The following is a 5642-nucleotide window of genomic DNA, read 5'->3' as shown; positions in this document are numbered from 1 at the left end:
AGATTGCCGTACAATGTGCTTCTGCCCAAAGAAACATAGGCAGATTTATGTAATGAACTATGGACTTAGCAATTTCTACTGTGGACCTGTTCTTTCTTTCTGCAACCCCATTCTACTGTGGGTTGTAAGACGCCATAAATTCCCTTTTTCTCCTGCTTCTCTGCGAAAAGAATCAAAACCATTGGAGGAATATTGTCTGCTATTGGTACCTTGATCTTCCTACATGTGTGGTTCTCAAAAAGAGCTTTAAACTCTCAGAACCTGTTAAAGATCTCAGTCTTGGTATTCATTAAATATACCCAGGTTTTCTTGGAAGAATCATCTATGAAAGTAACATCATAGAGATTGTCTGTCAATAATGATGATGGCATGGGTCCACAGAGATCTCAATGAATTAGATCAAAGATCCCTCTTGATCGGTAGTCACCGTTTGGGAAAACAACCTTGGCATGCTTGCTGAATTCACATTTCCTTGCACACTTGTATCCTCTCCACCTTGAAATCAGAAAATCCAACCAACATATCCTTCAGAAGAGGCAAGGATCCATAGTTCCGTTGACCAAATCTTCTTTGCCAAAGCTCACACAGATTGTCACTGCTAGTCAACAAGGCTTTCTGTTTCATGTGATTTGCTAGCAGTCTGTAAAGTATGCCTTTGCTGCAACTATTTACTAAGATGGTGTAACTTTTGCATTTGCCTTTTCTCCGTATGGTTGCATGTCATGTATACAGTAGCACTTGCACAACTCACCACTTTCAACTATCTAATAAAATTTGCCCTCGAATTCATCTGCTAACAAAATACTAAATAGTGATAGAGGAGCCCTGTCACACACCTTATAGCATGGTTCTGATACCATGCTAGATTTTAGGGTTTACCATAAAATAATATGCACGCTAAACAGAAAGAGACATGCCCAAATAATACAATTTGTTTCAGTACTCAATTGATTATATTTTACAATTCAAGAGCTCAAATGTATACTAGTTTGGGCAGGGCTGCTTACATAACAAACAACTCGCTGACCTAATAAAACCATGGGTGGTAAATCTGTGTGCATACAGAATCATGTGGACAATATTAAACTATTAACATGTCAAACTGACTTTAAATATTCTAACAGCCTAGACACTGTTTTCGTTCAAGTCAATTCAATGATTCAGCCTTGCTGCAAATGAGCTCTGATGCTTAAATGGTTTTATTATGTTTCAGGCTCCAGCTGCTTCCTCTGAGTTTTCCTCAAGCAACCGTTAGTTCATTTCCTATGGAGCCATTAAAGGAGCGCACTTTGAGAGAATGATGTTATCTTAATGGACGTCTTAATGCTTGGATTCTAACCCTGAAATTCAAGTCTGTTATGACCAAGCTTGTGTTGTTAAACAGGTACATACTCTGACAAGCAGATCAAATTGTGAGTCCTTGGAGATGGCCAACAGTTCGTATTTTGTCACTTCATTAAACTAACCTATTTTTCTCTGATATATATTATGATTTTTGTTGGTATTTTATATGTGCAGACTGCAAAGTGAAATTGCTCTATAAATAAGATATTTAAGTTTCTTTTGGTTGCAATTGGAAGCACTTCTTGGGATTATGCGATGTGCATTTACAAGGCCATTTCTTGGGATTATGCGATGTGCATTTACAAGGCCATAAAATAACAGGCAACAGAAGACAAATGGGTTTAGTATGCAGCCTGTATATTAAACTCTTTAAGTATCAAAAATAAACATATGGTCACTGCTTAACTATATCCCTCTATCAGCTTTTATTCCAAGATCAGGCCTTGGCAAAACTCTTTTGTCGAGGCAAACAATAACTCAGCTACTCTCTAAATGGGCATGCATTCTATTAATGGAATAATCTAAAGCAGTATGTGTTGCTGATGCTGGGAGAATGACATCCTCCTGGGTTTCACATTAGTACATCTGTCATTTGTGAAGATCATTGCCAAAGCTGGGAGGTTCTTCTCTTCAGGTACTTGGCAGGCAAAAATCAACCACTTCTTTTCATTTACCTCTACGTGTTCAGGGCCAGTTTTTCTCAGCTAGTGCAAACCTCAAGGTAATTGATAATACTACCTTTCGAAGTGGTTATGCTACAGTGATGAACTGCGGTCTTTTATGGACAGAAGAATGCCTTAACTGAAAATTATTTTCCTTTTACTGCCATCCAATTCTTCTTGTGATTTAAATGTAATATTATATTACAATGCCTCTCAAAATTTGTGTTTTCTTTAATTTTATTTTCCAGGAAATCTTTGAAGAATCAGACAATCAGGAATCTCTAGAAAGCTGTGGACCAACCTGTGATGGGGAATCTACAGGAGGTCCTTTAGTTGTTGAAACGAACAAGACTGAGGGCATTCCATACACTTTGGATAAAAATTTAAATAGTTCAGGCTTAAAGCATGCAAATGGAAGGCTGATGGTAATAGATGGGACAGCTGCAATGTACAGATCATACTACCAGCTGATGGGTATGCGATAAATACATCCTCCATTTTCATCCTACCTTACAACTCGTGTTGTTCTTCACATGAATCAGGACAACTTTAAGCGTTTGTATTGTATTGTCCCTGCAGACCCCGGCAGGGACTACCGCCACGGCAGTGGCTCCTTGTTTAAGATGTCTTTATAATAATTTATAAGCAATTAACCACTTGAATTATCATATTTTAAAAGCGTTAGTTCATACATTGTTAAGGAGTTTGATACATTTAAGTTTATTTTAATTATTTTAATAATATTTATTTATTTATTTTCTAACCTGGTTGAGATATATTTATTGAAGTTTATATAAAAAATTTATTATTTATGGAAATATATTGGTTACTAGTTTTTATATTATCAAGTTTTCTAGAATACATTTTCTAATACATGGTTCATTAACTATTTTACATTCTCACTTCAAGCTAGCATAAGCTAGCATATGAATACAATTATCAGCGTCATATTTATTCAAGTGGTTCATTCCACAACTTATTATACATAACTCTATCTGCCACTACACTATAATATGTATGCCTCAATAATAGGCCTTACAACAAACTAATTTCACGTTGGCTTATGAGTTTCTACCACCCTTATACCTATTCAAGTAGTTCATTCCACAACTTGATCCTCTATCCTCTCTATGCATGAGAGAGATGACATCACTTGCTACTATGCTGTAATATGTATGACTAACTAATAGTTAATACAACCACAATACAACAACCTTGGGGAATACTTCCTACCTATGGATAGAGTTCACAACTTGGACCAAACACTCAAGGGTGTTCAGGCACTATTGATGCTCTTCATAACATGTTGACTCCTTCCTCGGGCCTTAAAAGTATCAATTCCATCTATGTCCTCATATCTATGTCGCTACCTAACCTCTCTCACTATATACCTATGTTTGAGTTCATCCATATTTATGAAGGAACAAAATGAAATACAGATTCAAACCAAAACACAAAGATACAATGAAACAAAACTTCAATTAATAAATAACAACTGCTGAAAACAATTTACATATATAAGAGAAAAAAACTAGTTTGAGCGATGCTAGCTTATATCTGAGAAGAGATGTGATGACTACTAACCTTCTGAACTGTGTTACAATGAGGATCACATGTTTTTTTTATCATCAAGAAATAATGGAAAACTCTAAACATCCAAAAACCTAACCCTAGGAGATGATGTGCCAAATATTTGTGGGTCTCGTTGGGGTTAGTTGGAACATCGACATTTCGGGGTCATAACTTTGGCATATGATATCTGTTTGGTGCGTTTGATACCTAATTAGAAGTATTTATCAGGAGGCAACAATTTTCATTCGAAAACTCTATTAAAAGCTACAAGTTTTCCCATTTTCCAAAAAAATGCCATTTAGAGCCTCAAAACGGCTCTGAAAGTTTAGCACAAAAAAAACTGCCAAAAATAGTAAACTATGATAGAAATTAGGAAACTGAAAAGAAATAGTGTTGGGGTCCAAGTGGAATAGGGAGGTGGCCACCAATATCCACCTGGATCATAAGCACCTTTCCATTATGCTTCTAATGTGTTATTCCTACCTTGACTTAGCCTTCCAACATCATTTACACTTGCAAGATCCAAGTGATCTCTCATTGGCCCAACTCTTCAATCTGATCTTAAATAGACCCATCCATCTTTCAACCATGAGGGATTCATTGGGGGAGGAATACCATACCACGTGGGTTCATATTGGGGATATATATTGAAGAAAAAATCACATAATATATTGGGGGATATATAGGGGGTAAGGGGTTTTATATTGGCAAGTATAAAAAATGGAGCTCAAAGTTAATGAAAAAATATAAAGGAGTATAAAAAATGTTAATGAAAAAATAGGTACCTACAATATCTAGTGGAAGTAGGGTTTTCTAAATTGGGAAGGTGTATTGGGTTCGTATTGGTAGGGGGTTAAATAATGCAATTTTTAGGGGTATTTTCGAATATGTAGTCAAATTAAGGGTATTGTTTAATATGCCACGAACACACATGATATGTCAGAGATTCATTGAGTGAAGCCTGTGCATTCAACAACCACTACACCACTTTTCTCAATTCTTGGTTTCTTAGTAGAAAATTTTCATTAGGATATAGATCTTGGGATTCAAGGTGCATTGATTGCTTCTCTTGCACTTGCTTTCAAGACAAGCTACCATGATATGTGATTCATATCATATTTCATCAACAAATTCCCATCTTTAAAATACATACATACAAGCAAGTATCAAGTCTCAATCTCCATATATCCACAAGCACCAGGCCATCCATGCTTTGATACTAGTGTTATAAATAAGCATATATTCATGTTAGCCACAGATCTATCAAGCATCGAGAGGGATTGAAGCTCTTGAGGTGCAAACCTCTTTTAGAGTGAAAAACTTAACGAAAGATTTACACCTCAAGATGTTTGATCCCTCTTGGTGCTTCATAGATCTAGGGTTAAAATGGATCTATGGTAGACACACACACACATACACACACACACCATGTGTTAACTCCATGTTGAGCATGGAATGAACTACATTTCTCCTTTATTTTTATTTTATTTAAAAAAATGAGTAGAATTGGATTAAATTTACATCCAGTTGCAACAAACTACATGGGAGTTACATCTTTTGAATTCAAATATTATTGTATGCCATAGACGACACTGACCTTCTACTCATAAGGACCCCAGGGAGGCAAGCAATTGACCCGATGCTTCAGAACACTATGCACCATAAAACTAACCCAATTTTCAAATATAGTTGCAGGGTTCACCAAGTTAACCAAACATAACTCAATTAATTTCCCATTATCTATTCTGGAACTAAGGAGGAGGGTTGTCTTTGAGGAATTTCCAACCCAACACAAACTTACAGAACTAAATATTGAAAATTTAAGAGTACCTTCCATGCTTTGGATTTGTGTCTGGTTGAAGAACTTTGAGTGAAATTTTCTTGGGTTTTTTGAATTTTCCTCTGTGCCTGTGAGTCTTGAGCACCAAAAAATCCATGAGTTAGAATTCCCAACCCACCCTGTCACCAACCCAATGACTAGATGGAGCCTAAATTGGAGCACTTTACATAGATGCCAGAGAGGGACCTGTCTTAACACCACAGTTGAGATTGAGAGTTGAACCA

General features: G+C 36.3%; 1 long non-coding RNA gene across 1 annotated transcript; it reads left to right on the top strand.

Annotated features, from left to right (window-relative positions):
- Window positions 1–1217: 1217 nt before the first annotated feature.
- On the top strand, window positions 1218–1619 carry LOC149243103 (uncharacterized). The gene is made up of 2 exons (XR_016245775.1): window positions 1218–1384; window positions 1519–1619. It is a non-coding gene; the product is annotated as an uncharacterized LOC149243103 (long non-coding RNA).
- Window positions 1620–5642: the final 4023 nt, after the last annotated feature.

This window comes from Pinus tabuliformis, chromosome 8 (assembly GCF_031772625.1).
Source record: "Pinus tabuliformis cultivar Carrire ecotype Pingquan chromosome 8, CPIR1, whole genome shotgun sequence".
NCBI lineage: Eukaryota > Viridiplantae > Streptophyta > Pinopsida > Pinales > Pinaceae > Pinus > Pinus tabuliformis.
The sequence above is the reverse complement of the archived record's forward strand: the minus strand, read 5'-3'. Positions and strand labels throughout refer to the sequence as shown.